The sequence below is a fragment of the Onychostoma macrolepis genome, chromosome 17, assembly GCF_012432095.1.
Source record: "Onychostoma macrolepis isolate SWU-2019 chromosome 17, ASM1243209v1, whole genome shotgun sequence".
In the NCBI taxonomy this organism is placed as follows: domain Eukaryota; kingdom Metazoa; phylum Chordata; class Actinopteri; order Cypriniformes; family Cyprinidae; genus Onychostoma; species Onychostoma macrolepis.
This window is the reverse complement of record NC_081171.1, coordinates 10,419,214-10,440,460: the sequence shown is the minus strand read 5'-3', so window position 1 is coordinate 10,440,460 and position 21,247 is coordinate 10,419,214. Positions and strand designations below refer to the sequence as shown.

The 21,247-nt window shown below is 36.5% G+C and overlaps 1 protein-coding gene across 4 annotated transcripts in view; it reads left to right on the top strand.

Annotated features, from left to right (window-relative positions):
• Positions 1-1,070: 1,070 nt before the first annotated feature.
• chrm3a (cholinergic receptor, muscarinic 3a) overlaps positions 1,071-21,247 on the top strand; it is a 94,417-nt gene continuing 74,240 nt past the window's right edge. The window contains exon 1 of one of the 4 annotated variants that reach the window (XM_058748946.1): positions 1,071-1,273. The gene's annotated coding sequence lies outside the window, so the exon portion shown is untranslated. Of the gene's footprint in view, positions 1,323-1,680; positions 2,044-21,247 lie in introns of those variants that run through there. The other 3 variants (XM_058748945.1, XM_058748943.1, XM_058748944.1) reach the window with 3 other exon arrangements.

Sequence of the window (21,247 nt, the reverse complement as noted above, 5' to 3'; positions counted from 1 at the left end):
AAATGCATACAATAGTATATTCAAAGAAATATAATTACAGCTCCTGGTTTTATTTGGGAGTTTAGTCTAACATTTTTATGGTGTATAGAAAGGATCACTTCAAACAGTATAATACCCCATAGTAAACTAATCACAGTAATTCATTACCTTCTCTAAGCTCTTTTTACATTCAATTTCCTTCTTGGCATATTTATTCACATTAAATCAGGGATAAGCCAGCCGCATATTCATGTAAACATTACATTGTACACTACTTAAACTGTAGGGGTCCATATGTTTATAATCTCCAACATGCTCTGAACACAAAAGACAAACAGTGGAATAATGGAATATTCATTTAATTGGGCATCATTAAAACAACCCTTTTACAGCTGTTCTTTGAGTATGCAGGGTAATTAGTTCTTATATGTCATAATGCGAATGGGAGATCTGAAACAAGCTAATTTAAAATCTCTTTTTAAAAAAGCTGGTCTTAGCCTGAGATGAAAATAAATAAATAAATACAGCATAATTATTGGAATGCACTGGTTTGACAAATCAGTTAAAGCAAAATTAAATAAAAAAATTAAATTAAAAATATGTATAGTAAAATATATTGCCACATATGTTTTGAATGTTATCTTTGTTTTAAATGTTATCTTGGCCAAAACAATATTTTGTAGGTTCCCCATTTTTGCAGTTTGATTAATTGTTCTGTATTTCATAATTGTTTACTGTAGGCTATTTAATGTCAGATTCCAGTGTGACAACATGCCCCACAAAGGTCAGTGAATATATACTGTATATATATATATATATATATAAGTATGTATGTATATGTATGTGTGTGTGTGTGCACGTGTGTGCAAAATTTTAAAGCAAGTGCTGGCCTATACTTTTTCCATAGAAAGAAAAGCTTATCATATATATCCAAGATATCATTGTTGTTACTAAAGCTAAAATTGTCTTTTTGCAGACAGTCATCTTCAACAGGTCTGTGCAGTTTGTGAATGTGTTGGTGCGGTCTGAATGTCTCTTATATATGAACGCTCTGCCACCTGCTGGTGCGTCACTGACACTCTTAGCCAATCACGCTCACGCGCCGGGAGAAGCCTTCCTCTCGTGCGCTCCGGGAGATTCCAGTGGCCTGGCAATTAGTGACCAGGGCGATACGGGGAACCGACACACAAATATCCGGACGGCAACGGACGATCGAGGACAAACCGTGCATTTCTGGAGAGGAACAACGCGCTTTTAGTGGATCTACCAAAATGCAGAGGAGTGGCAAGAACAAGTTATTTCCTTTGAGCATCTTTACCTTTCAGTGAACTCTAGCTAGTAAGGTAAGCCGTGTTAATAACGTTTAGAATTACATTAAATTAATAGCGTAAATAATTAATAAATCAAACTCCGCATGTACAGTAAAGCTGTTGTATTTTACAGTTTCTGTAAACTTACATTTGTGCAATTTAGTTAATCACATTGTTAGAAAATGTTTTTGGAATTGACTGCATTTATTTTATTATATAATCAATCCGAATATAATTTTTCCTTATTATTTACAAAAATAGCGTAAGGCAGTGTAGCGTCACTATTGCAGGCTGTTTAACATTTCTTAGTAATGAGGTGGTATTTTTTTTTTTAATTAACGAGGCTTTTCAGTAGATAAAACCATTTTGCTGATAAAGTAGCGGACTGCTTTCTAAAATGTTTCGCTGGAAGTATAACAAAAATCAAATCTTGCCCCGTGTTTGCTGTCCACTGTTTGGACTCGGAGCTAGCGATGCCTTATCGCGAATGAATCTTTTGAGTCGGTTCTTTTAATGAATTGGTCAAACGGGTTCGCAAAACGGTCCGAATCATTTGGACGACTCACTGGCGCACTGAATCATTTGTCAACTGACAGTACTTTACTGAACACGGAGACCAACATGACCCCTGAATAAAGTGGATATTTGCATACAATCAATTGAAATCTAACCTTCAAACGACCTATAGATAAAGCGACGACGAAGGTGTTTATTAAGTTCAACACCTGCATATACAGCTTGTGAACGACTGCAGGTAAATACGTTTTCCAAACGAAAAAATATCAAAACAAGTTTCAGTACACGAAAACACTTAAAGTAGCAAAGACAGCCATCGCATAACTATTATTTTTATATAAAGTAGTACCTTGCTACTTTATCATGGTAAACGAATATAGTAGCCTAGCTAAAGTATAACATTAGCAAATAATGTATACAACTGTACCATGGTATCCTGTGTGCTTTATATCTTTAATATGTATAAAATATGAAGTAGTATATAGGGCCTGTCTTACTTTTTTCACATTGCACCTTTTTCCGTGGAGTATTTAGTAACTTTGCTAGCAACATTTTTTTGTTTTGCACAGCACTGTGCAAAACCTTTAGCCTATACATCATGACTGACGCACGACGATTGTCTCAGTGTTTTAAAACGTTTAACGTATGTAGATGTTTAATTAATTGCTAGACAATTTTTAACCATTTTGCGAGCTTTATTGTCATTTGCCTTAATGGTGAGCAGAGCACGCGCAACTGTGCTGATGAACCATCTCGCGGGGGAGAAGCGATGAGTGATGTGTTATAATAACCCGGGTGCCAGACGTGCTCATCCGCAGATATTTTGTTTGTTTCGAGAAATCTGAAAGGGTGAACTAAAATAGATCCGAAACATCCCTTAAATGCTGTGAAAGTTCGCACGCGCCTTTGCGCACAGGGTCGGAAGCTTTTAGAAGATGAAGCTGATGGAAACGGAGGGCGGGGGTGTAGTGAAGGAATGTTCTGACATTAATGAGATGTCAATCAATGTATTCTCCCTTTAGAATAGAGAAGAGTCAGCCTGCACTATCAACAAGTAATGTGCCATTATGCACAGCAGATAAGCTTTATGGGTGTAACACAGGCCTAATGTAAGGCTAAATACAGGCTAAAAGAAAAAAATATAGCATATTTTGTAGCACAACACTGTGCAAAATATAAAATAAAACAATTTTTTGCATGCATAATTTGTAATTAGTTAACTGTATGAAGTTACACCATAAAACACAAATGACAACTTACCCTAATAAAAAATTTGCCATTGTGAAAAATCCCCAGTGTGACAAGCCCTGGTCTCCCCTACATATATAATAGAAGCCTGATATTATTTATAAGGTAATTTTGACATTGTTTTACAGAAGAGCCTTTCATTCAATAATGCAAGGGCCAATAACCAAAGTGCACAAAATGTTTAATGCATTGTGATTCGGGCAGTGCTTTTAAGTCACAGGTGTCCACAGACAGACGGCATACTCGTGTCAAATAGTGATAAGAGCAGCTCATGTTTAATGTATTAGTTCTTATCTGTGCTGTTCGGCCCTTAATAGTGTGGAAACGGCAGCAAAGAACACAGTGTCCATTCCTGTCTTTGGAAAAAGAGTTTCGGATTGTGTGTGTCTATGTCTGCGTGAGAGAATTGGCTGGAGGATCAGATTAAAGGAAGGAGGGAAGAAAGATGCGGTGGAGTGCGCTATGCCCTTATATGAAAGGATTTAAAACACCTTCTAAGAAGTGAAGTGATCCCTGAAAATTTAGGCTGACCTGTCTTTCTTACAAAGTCCATTTTTCCTCATTCTTTCCCTTTCATTGTACTTTCCCTGTCTCTCCTCAGTCTCATACCTCCACACGCTCACACACACACGCATATTATCTTCCCTGTCTGTCACTTTCTTTCTCACACACATACTACACAACACGTTTTCACAGCCTCACAAGGTATTGTGCTAGATTTGATAACGTTCAAAATAACATGTTCAGATGGTCCGTCAATCAGTCTATCTATCTATCTATCTATCTATCTATCTATCTATCTATCTTTCTATCTATCTATCTATAAACAGATAGATATATATCTAGCTATCTGTCTATCTGTCTGTCCACCAACCTACTTGTCTTTAAAAACTTCTGAAACACAGTTAGATGTAACACAGGAAGAACAAACATCCACATCCACAAAGAACCCACCTGTCTTTCCTCCTGTCAGTCATGCCTCATTAACTTATCATTAGGCAAACATAATTTTAAAATGATTTTGCAATGTGTGTATGCTTCACTAGTCTGCTAATCTGCTAAAGCTATTAAAAGATACACCTCTAAAGAACATCACTCAAGAACAACAATGTCAGTGCTAGGCGTCCTGATTTTTTTTTAAAATTTGTCGAGGGAGGTCAAAATTGTCAACTCCACATGCTAAAAGTATTTTAAATAGATCAAAATATTGTTGATTAGCTTAATGTGTTAATTGAATGGTTATGTTAGTCAAATGCCTTTATCCTTTGTGAAAGTCTTCAGGCGGAATGAAGTAAATTAATGGATTAAACCAATCAAGGTGTGACAAGGCCAGTCAGGGTCACATTGATGTGCAATAAATCAAAAGTGAACACATTTCATTGGTATTCCATTGTAGCAGTGCTTGTTTGGCCTATCTTGGCTTCTGTAGTCTTCTTAGACCTCCCCAATGTCAAATGGCTGAATGTGGTGCCTGAAGCAAACACTGACGTGCTGGACTGCATGTCCTCATTTGGAATGTGATTAGATGTTTGTCATGCTTTAAAGACATTTCCAAGAATACAGGGATAATTATGTTTACAAAACCCTGTCCAGTGCTGTGTTTGGGTGGTTGGCAGAATTACGGAAATAAACGTGCTCAATCTATCTATATGTTGCCTCTGGTTGTTAATATCTGTACTGATATCTAGCCTGAAGGCTATATGAAAACTTAGTTTAGTTTGTAGTCTATCAGTCACTGCAGAACCTGGTGTGCTTTCATGGTCAGATCCCTCTGATAAATATCCAAAGAATCTGGAACGATGGGTTTGGACAGACTTACCTTTGATTTGGATTTAGTTAGTACCCTGCAGTGCTAACTTGGTTGGAGACATTTGCTGTTACATAACTTCTGAGTACCATTTAATATTGGTGTTTCACTTTATCATTCTTAGTAGTGGATCATTGCACATGGAAACGAACACATTAATTTGAAGCCTAACTGTTTCCTTTTCAACTTCCTCATGTAAGTGATTCCCCAGAATATGCTGGATTTCACTGCTTTAAAAGCCTTCGAGGCTGCTCATATTGATAAGAGACCATTTTTCTTTGATGCATTGGTTTAATTTAGTCATCTGAGATCAAGTCGTCTCTGTGTTTTATTGCCCGAGAGAACTTGGTTGGACTTCACTAAACAGTGATGCAATGCGCAGTGCAATGCAAGTCATTATTATGCTTAGAAGGTTATATCTTCCACCTGTGTCACCAAATATTATTGATTCGACCTTTGTCAAAAATTGAGTTCACACCCCAAGGAAGTTGAGTTCACGTGTTTTCATTGTCTATCATTCTCCTGTGTAATGAGTTTGGATTTACGCATTCAATGGGTAAACTTGGTTGTGTGTAGTAATGTGACACGATCCCCATTAGCACTCTAGATTGCTGGTTTATAATCCCTTTTATTAAGTGTTCTTCTGACAAATGTAATCCAGACATGATCCAGGAGCATTGTGACTCCCACCCAACGGTAGCTCTTCATCTCCCACCTAAGCTGATTTACTGTGGACTCTGAATTTATAGTTAGCACAGTAAATAAAGGCTGATTTAATTTAAAGACTATTTACAGTAAATTCAGCATTAAATGACAGCAGAAAAGCAGAGTGGCTTCAGAATTCATCTGCAGTGTTTTTAAAGGTTTTTTAACACAAGTGGTCACACGAACACGAAAACAATCAATCAGGATTGTCAGTCAAGCTGATTCTGTAGACACAATGCTTGACCACCCTGAGGGCTTGTTGCTAGTAGGGGGCTTTTTTTAGTCTGTGATTTAAGTTTTACGCAATGTCTGTAATAGATAAACATCCTACTTTTTAACATTTTTTAAATAGGTTGTATTTGGTTCTTGGTAGTAACTACTGTTCAGGTTTTATAATGTAGACCAACTAATTTGCGGCAGTGAATGTTGCACCTTCTGACTAGGGCTGGGCGATATATCGCATGCGATATGCATGCACATCTCGTCAGTAAAGCCGGTTCCTTGATTAGCGGTAAATCACCATCACCTGTTTTCAAATGGAGGGGCATTTCATACACAGAGCCGTAGGCAATATCGCTTTCATTATCGAAGGCAATTAATCTGCGATAATGAACGCGATATTGCGTAGCTTGTCAGTGAACTACGGCTCCGTGTATTAAATGCTCCTCCGTTTGAAAACAGGTGATGGAGATTTACCGCTAATCAAGGAACCGGCTTTATTGACGAGATGCGCATGCATATCGCATGAGATATATCGCCCAGCCCTACTTCTGACTCTTGTTACTGAATTCTTTCTATTTCCCAAGACTTGAATGCTCCACTTGACTCCAGACTCCACTTGAGTACTTTAGGCTATGCCGGATACGTTTGAAAATGGCCTTTTCGTTTCAAAACACTCTCCGTCCACACTAGTGTTTTCTAAATCTTTCTCATCCACACTGAAATGTAGGAAAACGCTAAATTCACCTAGCTGCGGATGCATATAACCTCATAAAAGGTCACGGAGATGATACAGACATAAGTTATCACACAATTCTTCAGGCAGGATCATTTTATTGAGGAAAATATCTCACCATTCACTGACGCATCAAGGTTGCACTCACTAACGATTATATGTTTTGATCTAAAACACCTGGTCTCACTTTTTTTCTCAACATATTTTAGCAAAGGTGAATAGCACAAAACAGTAATACTAATTAATCATTTTTTAAATTAAATAGTAATTTAGTAGCATGGAAAAAGTAAGAATTTTATTCTTATTTTGAATAGCGAGCAACGAGAGCTTCCATTTTATAATCACTGAAGCTGTCAGTCACTTCAGTTCAGCACAAACTCATCCTTGCAAAAACTCCAGTTGCAATCAATTTTTTATTTACATACTGTTCCCACTTTGTTGGTTATAATGAAAGGATTCAAGGAAGTGAGCAGAATGTTTTGAGTGGTATTAAGTCTTAAATGTCTTAAATGAGACTTAAATGTCTCTAATTGACCATTGCATTCACACGTTTATGTCTGTGATTGGCTGCAGTGCTCAGTGCTATAAACACATTGTAAATAGAAACTCTTGACACTCTTCATTACTCAGTGCTCATTAGTCAGTACTTTGTACTACTGTACTGCAGAAAAGATAGTATCATTACTTTTTACAATAGGCCATTTGTTGTTGTCGTTGTGCGCTAATTGTAATGGCTGCGATGATCTTGAATGCATACTGATACCTAGTGGCGTTGATGCAGCATCATGCAAAAACAAAAGGTTTCATTTACCAATACTTCTATTATAGAAATGCTTCTATTCATAATCATCCATGACTCATTTAGTCCACGAAAGTAGGGTCACTTGATGTCAGCAGGTAAGCTCCCGTTCGTCAACCAACTTCATGTAAGATATTGTTAATCTATTGATATGACTCAGACTGAAGTAATTTCTTCATGTGTAAAACATATTATTAAGCAAACATTACTGATAGCAGCTTTATCCATACCACAGAAAAAATTCTCGGTTATACAAGCACCATGGACAAAATTGGTATCTTGCTGCGTCTTTGAATTTGCATGGTTTGGTAGTTCTTTATCGTGAATTAGAAGGAGCTCATTAGAGGTCATTGTTCACTGCCAAAGCCACAAGAGCCAACCACAGAAAAAGTCCAACCTGATCATTGTTCTCCCACAAAGAGAGTAGCTGGAGAGTAGTCAATGGAAAATTTGGTTAGAAAACTGCTCGCCTTATAGGACTAGAGCCCCCAAGTCTAAGTTGACATTCAGAAGCCTCCAAAAACGCAAACAATGCAAAGTGAGACGAGGTCCAGGTGTGTATTGTCCATTATAAATATGCTGTAATTACTTCAGACATCTCAACAGCTCAGACACCATTCCGCAGCAGGAGAATTATTTACAACTTCCCTTCAAATAAGACTGCAACAAAGTGCACTCACTCTAAATAGAAGCCCACAGCACCAGGCTACAATATACTTTAGCTATGTGTCATAGTATATAAGTAACTCGTGTCTAGGCTGAATCTTGCATGGCAGAGGCAGACCAGCCAACATTGGTATTAAGACGAAATTGACAGGTTTTGCGTCTAATATATTATTTACTGTTCAGACTGTAGTGCTTTATCCCTGAAGGCTCCTAGAAGTGAATCAAGCTTTGTAAGCAACCCGACAGAGAAAGTGACCCTCACCCCCTCACTGCGCAAGGCTGTGAGGTTCAGGAACACTCTAGAAAACATGAAAGCCTTCACCAAGATGGCCTCCACAGGGGATGCTTGGGGAAAAATGCACTAGTGAATAAAGGAATGAACATTGACAAGGTGTCATTTCTGTGAACTGGACCATTTTTGTGGAGGTCTTACCTTTCTCAATGGATGTCACCTCAGAGCAAGCATCACTAGGTTGCTCCCTTCTTTGGAAAATGTTACATTGACATCTTTTTCTCTACATTTCCCTGTCTATTCTTTAAAACTCAAAGAAGCATTTTCCGTCTAGATTTATTGGTAATAGAATAACAAGTTAAGCACAAAAACAAAGCTATTCTTTTGTTAGCAACTGCTCAGTGTTGTATGTTAGTCCAGATTTCTGGCTTGTGAGAATTTGTAGCGTGCCGAGCGGTTTCCTTCTGTATGGGCATGGTTGTTTTATGTGCCCTTAAACTACACTGTGTGTTGCCACCAGCTGTGGAAGTCTGGTTTGCTTTCTCTTGTTTTCAATTTTAACAGCTCCGTCAAAGAGCTGTAAAACTTTTTTCTGGCATTCCAAATCCTGTTGTTTGTTGGTTGAGCCTGTTCAAAAAAATCCTCACCAATGCAATGTTCTGCATCAAACTTGGCATGAATAGATATTTATTTTTTCAGGGTAAAACCTCAAAAAAGATGGTCCTATTGTTAAGTCAGGTTAAAGGGATCGTTCACCCAAAAATGAAAATTTACTCACCCTCATTTCGTTCCAAACCTGCATGAGCTTCTTTCTTATGTTGAACATAAAAGAAGATATTTTGAGGAATGCTGGTAATCAAACAGTTGATGGTGCTCATTGACTCCCATAGTATTTCTTTCCCTTATATGGGAGTCAACCAACAACTGTTCAAAATTCTTCAAAATATCTCTTTTTTTGTGTGTTCAACATAAGAAAGAAATGATATGATGGTGAGTAAATGATGACAATATTTTCATTTTTTGGTGAACTATTCCTTTAAAAGCTTTATGGGTAGAGCCTGCATAGGAGGTTACAGATACTGTAATTTAAGTTTGTAAGGCTATATTAATGTTTTACTCTTGCAATTTTATGTGTACATTTGCTGTTGTGTGTTAGATTTGAAACAGAGTTAGTGTTGAAAAAAGGAATTAGCATTATTGTGGCATTAGCCAAGAAGAGAGGAACCTCCTCTGCTTCTGGAATTCATTTTCCTGCAATGAACAAATTGTTTATTTCTTTGCCATGCAGAATATGTGACCCTGGACCACAAAACCAGTCATAAGGGTGATTATTTTGAGCTGAATAAATAAGCTTTCCATTGATGTATGGTTTGTTATGATAGGACAATATTTGGTCGAGATACAACTATTTGAAAATCTGGAATCTGAGGGTGCAAAAAAATAAAAATATTGAGAAAATCGACTTTAAAGTTGTCCAAATGAAGTTCTTAGCAATGCATATTACTAATCAAAAATTAAGTTTTGATATATTTACAGTAGGAAATTTACAAAATATCTTCATGGAACATGATCTTTACTTAATGTCCTAATGAATTTTGGCATAAAAGAAAAATCAATCATTTTGACCCATACAGTGTATTTTTGGCTATTGCTACAAATATACCCCAGCGACTTAAGACTGGTTTTGTGGTCCAGGGTCACATATGTGTAGTCTTTATCTATTCTCATTTCCTCTCTTCACACAAACACATGCTCACACGCACACACACACACACACACACACACACACACACACACACACACACACTTGTCTTTCTGTCCTCTCATCATTCAGTGGTTAGTCTGTGACTGCTGATAAGTAGAATTTTGAAACCAGAGGTCACATGGGAATCATCTGCGATTGGAGGACACATGCCTTCTAGTCTGTTCTTATCATCGGGAGGATGTATGTTTGGAATACCATATTGACATACTCTTGATATTTTTGCAGTAATATGTATACTGTTTGCAGAAGCTGTGCAATAGATCATACTAAGTGGGAAACGGTATTTCACAGTGCAGTGCACCTATTTGCATGCAACAAATTAACGAGAAGTAATATGATTTTTAACCAGTGGGTCAAGGATGGTTGGTTAGCAACCATCTGACATCTGATTTTTCTCCAGTGATGGCTATTGAAAATTAGGTGTGTATTCTGATGAGAAAAAAAAAGGTTTGCAGAAAAAAAAATCTAATATTTCATGATAGTATGGAAAATTACAGATGGCAGAATTGTTTTAATTATTTATTTATTTATACATATTAATTTATATAGAGGGAGCAAAAAGTGTAAAATTGATTTTCTTTCAACTGCCTTTCATGTCACTTCTCAGGATAGTTGCTAATAAAAGTGATAAGTGGACACTTGCAAATAATGAGGTTATGCGATGACAGTGTATGCTAATTGTTTGAACTGTTTATTGTTACAATATGCATTATGTTTCATTAAAAAAAAACAATAGGTTCAGTATTCAGCACAGTATGCAGTAAACAGTAGGCTGATTTTGTTTTCTGAACTTAGCCTTAGACTCATCTCTCTGTCCATTATTTTAATTTTTTATGCGTTTGCTGTTTATGTGATGATTTCTTTTGTTCTTTCCTTCCTTTCATCCCCTTCTGTGATCATAATTGTGCTTCTGGGATTCAAATATAGCAGCCAGAAGACGGTAATATTAAACTCTGTTCATTAACTTTGAATGATTTGTCATTATTTTTATATTTTTTTATATTGATGGCATTTTTCACTATGGTAATATTAAGCCTGTTTCAGCCTGTTTGTGGTCAGGAGAGCAATTAACCTTTTTTCTGATGTCACTTTTCTTCTTGTAGCTTTGCTTGGATGAAGGAAAAAAGCAGCTCATGAAGGATGATGACCTTGGGTCTTCCATGGCTGATAATTAACTTATGAGAAGCCATGGTTTTAGCAAATATAATTAATGCACCATAAATTATATTTAGGGACATCAAGAAATAGATAAAGTATGAGTCAGATCCTTCAATTTGGAAATATTCCAAATCCCTGCCTTTGTCATTTCCAAGGAAACACGGTGAACGCTCACTGTTACATCATAATAAAAGGATGTCTGGATCGCTTGGAATCTATTTACAATAGAGGCAAATCAGCATCAGAATATTCCCTGGCAAGGTGAATTTCAGGGCTCAAGGATTCACAACACGAGAAGTTCTGGTTGCCTAGACACAGATTAATCTTTGCCCTGGATTATTCCGTCAAATAAGATTTTGAGAATTGAGAACTTTTTAATCCAAGGCGAGATTAATCTGGTGTCCTGGGAACTGACCCTGTGTCACAGCTGAAATGATGGGCCTTTTAAGTGCATTTTTTCCACTGGCATAAATATCATGCTTCTGGACTGCACCATTGACCAACTAAAACCTGGTCTAAGTCAATGGTGCAGTATTTTTGTTGTTATTTAAAGAGCGTGTTAGTAATATGCGCCTATAGGTGGGTCCACAACGTGCACACACTCTGCTTATTACACACATAGGGACGTGCAGCAGCACACAAACATGCCAAATATTAATAATTAAAGGATTACAATGTAAAAGATTATTATTGTGTAGGCTACATAAATATAAAAATGCCTACATGTCATAATGTATAGCCTACCTATTTGCTCGTGCACGAGAAGATCCGTTTCCTCTGCGTTCAGTCTTTGCGCTTGCAAATTCCACCGTGTAAATAGCGAATCTGCCATGACGCGAACGCAACTGGCTCTTAAAGGGCATGGGAGATGAAACTCTGATTGGTTTATTGCACGTTATGCCCAAAACACACCCATTACTCGTTAAAAGAATAGGGACAACCCTTTTAGACCTGCCAGGCTATATATATATATATATATATATATATATATATATATATATATATATATATATATATATATATTTAATTGCATGCTCATTTCTTCTATTTTTACATTTAGACTAAAGTTGCATCATGTAAAACTCACAAAAAACTAGTGGTTTAAGAACACTTAAATATAATCTAAAACACTAAAAATTTACAGTGTTTTATTTTTTCATTTACTTAACTTTAAGTTGAACTGGATACACTCAAAATCAAATATTTTTTTCTCATGTGCCAGTGGGTATGGGGTAAATGAAATCAAAAGAAAATCATAATTTCATTTGAGTTCTAGAATGTAGGATCTGTTGTATTGGCCGACATCTCCGGAAACTGAGTTTATTCTTGATTTTTTCATATTGGATGTGGTTCACGTACAGGTGTTTCCTCTGGACTGTCTCCCTGCCACATCAGTAGTAAAATATCTATTAATGTCATTAAAACAAAATAAGACTTTCCAGTTAATCAGTCAGAGCCGGACTGCTCTCTCTCTCTCTCTCTCTCCATAATCTTAGCCTTGGTCTGCAATCTTAATCTTCATCTTAACGTGTGCTGTACTGTCATTCACCATCTCTTTATCCCTCCCTGACTCACTGAGATGAACAAACATGGAGTGATTGAAGTGTGCAGACCTCATAACCCCAAATCAACACAGATAATGTTGGAACAGTGGGGGTCTTCCCCATTTCAACACCATTCATTTCACAGACCTTTGCCTGCCTTTAGAGACAAGTCATGTACCTTCTGTCCATTTCATTTACCCTGCTGAACTTTTGAGTTATGTTATATAGTATGTTACTGCATTGTATTGCTTGAGGTTAATTCAGGTTTTTTTATTTTGGAAAATTCAGTTGCTGTTTCTCGGTCTGCACTGCAAGCAATCGACACAATGCAACTCGCAACGCAGACGGATGCAAAACGGCAAACTTGAAAACAACCTAAATTAAATTCAGATTAATTCACAAAATATTTCACAATTCATTGAGCCATTTATTTTTAATAGTGAAGCAAATCATCAAGATATGCAAATACAGTCAAAACTGATTGCGAATTTGTTTTCTTGAATATAAATTGTACGATATTTGCATGCCATCACAGTTGAGAAATTCAAGTACTGGAAGATTGAATTTTATTATACATATTTGTAAATAAGGTTTACGTCCTTACATTAACATTGACTGTATTATTCTTGATAACGCAGTGCATGTTTCAAAGTTTTGATGAATAAACATGAGGTTTTAGTATTAAGTATTACTTTTATTGGGTTATTCAAGTCTTTGTATAGCAGTATCAAACTAGTATTCAGAAAAGAATATTTCTTCAACCATTGTCTTTAGTTAATTCAGCAATGAATTAATAAATAGTGTGAAGGATAAAAACTGATTCTGTAATTGGAATTGTCATGATTATTATACCATTCTGGCACTATGAATGATATTTGATCAGAAATTGCTTTAAGTATGTCTAACATATTAAATAACAATTATAAACCAATTTTTTGCCACTTTTCTGAGGCACTATTTGAGCTCATTTTTTTTATAATTGATTATATGTAATTACAAAGTAAATAAACTATGACTAAATGTTATTTGCCAGGTAATTAACCTCAAATCCAATGTTTGAAATGCATCGCTCAGCTCCAGAGCACTGCTAACTAGGCTATAAATTTGCTTTAGTGGCCAGACACATACACTGCCTCAGCTAATATGCTGTAAAGTTCATTCTGGTTACATCAACTCCCTCGTGACCCCACAAACCTCTCACGGGGGGAACCGCAGGCCTGTTCATCTGTCCGAAAGAAGAATGAGTGGTCCGTTTTTGCTGTTGATGCTGGACAGCGTGACCAGGGGATCTGTGATTTACATTTCAGCGAGTTTTAAGAATGTCACTTATTTGAGACAAGACGCCTAGGTCAGACTTTCCACTTGCAGTCTCTTTCCCTCTCTTTCTCTTTCCAGCTTCCTTCCTCCCTCCCTTTTCCCCCCTTATGATTTTCCCCAGTTTGCTATGAGTTTGATGTTATGTCTGGCAGAAGACTGCATAAATTCATTTTCCACCATCACAAGCTCGCTGAGTGCTTATGCAGGAGTTAATGAGCCATTCATTCAGTGCTGTCTCCAGCAGACCACAACCATCTCCAGCAAATTAGGCTTTCGTTCTGCCTCAAGACGACGCAAGGAAAACACAACACAGATATTTAGTCTAGGCCTCAGTGGAGGGTTTAAGCAAGCAGGGTTAGCTTGAAAAATATGCGGCAGAAACCCAAAAATTAAGCTTTTTTTTGGAAATGCAGCTGTGATGCAATTTAACGCAATTATTACGCTACCGTGACTTTGAAGGCTTGTTTCAAGGGAGTTATTCTGACATTTGCTGTAATTTTTAGCTGTAAACAAATGTTTGCTTATTAATAACATCAAAGCATTTTACAACATTGCATTTTGTTGTGTTGCATATTCATAAACATTCACATCTCTAATGAGAAATATAATAAACAAAATGTAGATGTAAGCTGAGATCTTTGAGAACATATGAACATCAAAACTGGAAAAAAAAAATTTCCTTAATCAGTATTTTTCTTGTTTTCCAGTAAATTTTTTTCTTTGCAGCCAATAAATGCATCGAGCAGGGCTGTCATCAGGAATCACCCGTAACAGATGAAAGGATAGCACGAGCCTATCGGACATTCAAACTAATGTTTTATTGAGAATATGAGATTGGTTTTAAGAATGAATGCTGGATCGGATGCATTTAATCACACTCGCTCAGTCAATCTCTCATAATACTCACATAATACACTGCTTTTAATACAGTAATACAATAAGGAAAGGAAAGGACGTGATGTGTTGCCAAGTGACCTATACTTGGAATTTGTGCTCTGCATTTCACCCATCCAAGTGCACACACACACAGCAGTGAGAAGTGAACAAACACACACACAATGTGAACACACAACCGGAGCAGTGGGCAGCCAATGCTGCGGCGCGCGGGGAGCAGTTGGGGGTTCGGTGCCTTGCTCAAGGGTCTCACCTTAATAGGGTATATGTCGAACGTCACCTGACCAAACCCGGAAAACAGGTCTCGGAAGCACGGAGACCTGGTTAGCAGAATACGGAAGTGTGTTGCGCATAACCCCTATCGTGGTATTGAAGGTGGAGAGAGCGCTGGTTATTTACTCCCTTCACAGACAATTCCTGCCGGACCTGAGACTCGGACCCGCAACCTTCGGGTTACAAGTCTGACTTTATCCATTATGCCACGACTGCCCTTCATTAAGCTTTTAATGAAGCAACTCATTGTGTGTGTGTATATATATATATATATATATATATATATATATATATATATATATAAGACAACTACCAAGACCACACACAGAAGTACAGACATGTATTTTGGAAAAGGCCACTCTAGACAGGCTTCTATGTTTCCTTGCATTCCTGTCAGATATAAGAAGGAATCTCTTTTAATAGTTGTCAATCAAAGTCAAACCTATCTGCACCAGATGACTGATGCTTATTCTCTCTCTCTCTCTCTCTCTCTCTCTCTCCTCATGTCTTTTGCTTTCTGTATATCCAGCTTTTATTCTCTGCCTGACACACTTTTATCTGTGTATCTCTTCTCTTTTGTTTTGTCTCTTTGTCTTAATTTGTCTCATTTTCCACCGTCCCCTCTGTGATCAGATGCTCGGTTAATTAGTTTGAGGGTCCTGCTGTCTAAACTCGATCCAGTGTCAACACAACTTTTTTTTTTTTTTCTCAGAGACCACACAGAGCAGCATGTTCTCAAGAGTGCCAGTGGGGAACACGTTGCCTCACAATGACTATACACTATAAAATTAATACCGAAACGAATCACTCCATATAAAGGATTTTGCAGTATAAAGGAGTGGACTTGATATTTTGAGGTACAAACATGCTGCTAGTTTCACGCTCAAAACTTATGCAACTTTGTGAGTTCACACAGATGAATGCATCAGCAGAAGGCCATCTACATTTACACCTCAATAATGACTGTCGTCTGTTAAAAAAACATATCACCTGCCCAGTAAGGTAATACGAAGAAAGCAGGATGCACTATTATTCCACATGATCATTTCAGTTTGATCCTAACCATTTATTTGGTGCGTTTCAACGCAGATTGTGTTGTGAACCTGTCACAATTTAATGCAAATTTTGTAAAATGGGTGCTATAAAAGGATGGGGGGAGTTAAAAACTATGTTTAACACAACAGCAAACCCACAAGCCAATGTGTGTACCTGAGCACAATGCTTTTGCCCATTATACATGTGAAGGGGCGTTTCTTAAAGTGACAACAGTAGAAAAAAGACTCAAAGAGCCAGAGAGAGGGTGAAAAAATGGTCATGCCTCTTTTTGTAAAATTTTAAATGGATAAGTTTGTCCCAAATAGAGGTTTAAACCAGTAGTTCTCTATCCCGAACCATTGCTCTGGAAGCTTAATTTTTATCTCTAATACTATAGATAATAATATCTATCGACATGTTTTTTTTTTTTAAATCTATGACCTTGAAACTGTAATGCAGGTACATTGTCATAACATCAAATGATGAAATTACATTTATTTTGGAAGAAAACTGCCTTCAAAGTCATAATTCATTTAGCTCTATATCAAAGTTTTCACTTGTCACAGTGTAATTACTTTGTACACACACACACACACACACACACACTCTCTGTCCTGTGTGGCAGGTTTATGGATCATTACATAAGAAACAGAAGGATGTCGTGAGAAAATACTATGTCTGGTTGCTTGAGTGAATTGTTTGTTTAAAAGATCAACTTCAACAGAAGGCACTAAATAATCATTTTTTTTCCATTATCTATCTTTATATCCTCTTCTAAACATCTAAGTATTCAGATTAAAGGCATGTTTTCATCAAATGTTTGCTAGTTTTGGGATAGAGTTATCTTTGTAAAAGTGGGACACTGTCAGGTTCTGGGACTGAACTTTGTGAAATTTGTTGTGCGTCTGTAGTTTGTGGTATTTGTTTTTGTTTACATACTTGTGTATTTTTCTAATATGGCCAAATAAGCTTGAAATGACATGCATAAAGGGACAGCTGACCCAAAAGGGTAAATGTTGTCATCATTTACTCATCTTTATGTTGTTGAAAACCTCTATGACTTTCCATGAAACACAAAATGAGACATTCTCATTTTTGAAGATTTCAGGCTTCAAAAAAGTCACAAATGTAAATGCACTGTATCATACAACTGGTACATTTGACTCATTTGCTATATTCAGTTAATGGGACGAACAGTAGTGATGTCCAAAAGAACAAATTGTTCTTTTGTGTCTGATCTGTTCAGTAAATCAGTTGATCCAATTCACAAAACTGATCTGAATGATCATTCATGGATTAGACCGATCCTATCTGACTCAGTGAACTGGACACAGAAGTTAACAGCTCACCGAAGGAGAAGATTATCAGTCAATAATGATTTTGGTCTATTTCTCGTACAAAGCTATCGTATGACTTCAGAAGAATTGGAATATAAGGCACGAGTCATATGAACTACTCTAATGGTGCTGTTCTACTCACAACTCTTTTTTTAAACTTGAGAACTTCAATTATCATTTTTATGATTTTTTTAAATATTAGGTGAGCTATATGCCTTTAAACTTGACCTTCTAGTGTGAAAATATGTGACATAAATATATAATCATCTATATCATCTATATCCACATAAATTAATGTTTTGATGATGGTTGATTTAGCTCATAATATTGAGGCCCATACCTATAGATCTACACAGTACACACACACATAGGGTTCATGGTTCAGTGAGGCATATAGTCAGGACACACACTTTAATTAGTGTCAGAAGTAGTTTACCTCTGAGCGCTTTGGCTTGGATTTAATATAGTCTAGCAGATATCATCCTGGCTGACATTAGTAGCCCCATTTCCTCTCATATATACACTATCAATTTCCTCTGCCCGTGTATGGAACACTCTCATGTCTGTGTATATATATTCTCCCTATACATGTTTTAAATACTAAAGAACATCCAAACACTTTTTCACCTCATGAATCATTCCAAGACTGGGCTTTCAGTCCATCAGAGGAAAAACACCTTATCCAACACATAAATAAAAAAGAACGCAAGGTAAAGAAATATTTGTTTATTTGTTTAAATGCAGTTTCTGCAATGTGGATTTATATCAGTGCATACTGTTTAAAAGTTTGGGGTCCGTAAGATCAATTTTTTTTTCAAGAGAGAAAGAAATTATTTTTATTCAGAAAGGGTGCATTCATCAAAAGAAACCATGAAGACTTTTGTAATGTTACAAAGATTTCAAATAAATGCTGTTCCTTTGAACTTTCTATTCATCAACAATAATAACATGTTTCTTAAGCACCAAATCAGCATATTAGAAATATTTCTGAAGGATCACTTGACACCGAAAAACTCAAGTAATGGCAGCTGAAAATTCAGCTTTGCCATTATAGGAATAAATTACTATTATTATTTTAAAATACATTGAATAGATATAATTGTTCTGAATTGTAATAATATTTCATATTACTGTTTTTAATGCATATTGATCAAATAAATGTCTTGGTGAGCATAAAATATTTATTTCAAAATGATTATAAAATCTTACTGACCCCAAACTTTTGAATGGTCTTGTGTCTCAAAAACTCCGGCCCCTTGTATGAATTTCGTTGCATTGGACTGAAATAGAATAAACAGTATGAAGTTAGTTTTTCATTCCCCTAAAATTCATACAGATGTCCGAATAACCACCAGTGTAGTTCATTATGTTAACAATAAGCATGTTCCACAGAGATTTAAACACGTTTGGTCTTTATTTTAAACAATAACTTTTTCACATTTTGATTCTTCATAAAAACCTTATTTTGTAAAATGTATTGTGCTTGTACTAAATTACTTTAAATGCCACTTTGTTATATAATACAATTGTTTTTTAGCCCCTTTGTGTTTTCATTTTTGTATCCAAGACGTGACTAGCAACGTTTCTGAGCAAAATATAGCGGAATTGACTGACATATTGATCAAATAGCTGGTGGCTGAACATTGATTGATTGGACGTTTGATCTGGGGATTGATTTATTTCATGCAGTTAATGTGAAACAGTAGGTGACTTAAAAAGCTCTTAGTAGCCAGCAACCTCAAGAATCATAAATCATTAGATTTCCCAGTGATTGGATGGTTTGGTTTTTCCTGAAATTTTCCCCTTCATTCCTTCCTCTGGTTCCCCTCATAACCCCTGAGGTCTCACAGTATGGAGTCAACTATCTGTCCAATCCACTTAGAGTTTATTAAGGACACACACACACCCCAGTGTGAGTTAACCCTCATTACTGGAGCTTGATTTGTAGCGGTCAGGAGTTTACCGTTAAGGTCATTGGTAAGATGTATAGAGAAGTGAGAGGATTCATTTAAATTTGTTATAGTTTTATAAACAAGACAGGGTTAATGAAAGTCATGCTTTTCACAAATGGATTCTGCTCTATTGTATGTTTTCAATAAACACATTAACAGGTGATATAGCTCTGCAGATTTCCCAAGATCATTGATTGGGGAAATAATTCAGTTCTCTTACAGAAGCCAGTCTTAAAGGATTGTTTTGGGTTCAATAGGCTCTTTCAACAGCATCTGTCATGCTGTCAATTACTTTAGAAAACAGGGTTTTCCATGTAGGGCAGTACATGGCACTGGGATGAATGCTAAAAAACACAGCATTTCTTATTGTACACAATACTAGTGTGATGAAGTTGCCTACTAATCTTGTTTGTGCCAAACTCAAGTTTTAGTCAGTGAAAATTTAGTTAGTGTCACATTTTCGTCATGCTGTATAATGGTTAAACAAAAATTAAATAAATAAATATTTTTGTTGCAATGATTTTTGTCATTTGGGAAAATTAGTTTTACAATTTTTACAATTATTGCACAATAACAGAATGTGGCTATTACAGGCTATTTAATATTTAAAGAGGTCATCAGATGCCCATTTTCTTTAGGGCAGGGGTCGACAAGTAAGTTTGGCATCGGGCCAAAAAAATTTTTGCCACTAAATGGCGGGCCAGAACATAGTCAAAGGATAATTTAAGAAATTAATTGATGAAAAATGCAACTACTATTGCCTGTGACAGACTGTTACAGTGTCTTTTGTAACTGGTAGTGAGCTGTTACTCTGTGTTAAATCCTGTAGTAGGACAGTCATTAACAAAAAGCCGTATTTGTGTGGTGGTGTCAGGCAGAGTATGTGAGCGGAGTGGAGCGTCAACAATTTCCCCTCCGCGCTCCGAGCATTTAATAATCACTCCGCTCCAGGTTCACCATTTCCCACTCCCGCTCTTACATTTGTTTGAATGCATTATTGAGAGAGTGATTGCGTGTGAATAAGTGTTGTAGTAGACCTACTTGTTTAAATCATGCTTTCAGCTGAAAATATTCAGTATCTAGAAGGAACAAACAAATTCCTTGAGAACTATAACTTCTCGCTCATGTCCATTGCCATCATCATAGCCTTCACATTCTTTCTGATTTGAGTGCTCCTTCTCTATCAAGCTAGCTAAATATGTTTAACAAGTGAAGTCTTGCTAAATATGTGATGGAGTGGTGGTGGAGTGCTCTTGGAGTGAGTTAAAACCACGACGCTCCGACTTTTTTTAAAAATCCGCTCCTCGCTCCAGTCAAAATCACACCACTCCACTCCGCGCTCAGCTCCCCGCTCCACTCTAGGGCTGGATATCGTTTAAAAATGTTACCAATTTACCAATTTACCGATACCGATACCTTGAGTTCGATACCGATTCCTGAACGATACTTTTTCCGATACCAATTTTATTAAATCAGTTTTAACAAGATTAAATTATCTCAAAAAAACTTCGGTTTTATTTTTTCAGCATGTTGACATTTATACAGACTCAAAGCCTCATCTCCTGAGCCACTGCACAAAGGAACAAAATATATCCAACACAATAAATCAGTGCAAATAATTTTAATAAAGTTCAAATAGTTTTCAGTTTACACATCTGTTAGGTTAACACTAGTTCGTGTTCGTTTTAAAACGCAAGAAATGTTGTGTCATCATTACTTAAAAAAATAAAGATTTAATAATTTTAATAGTAGCCT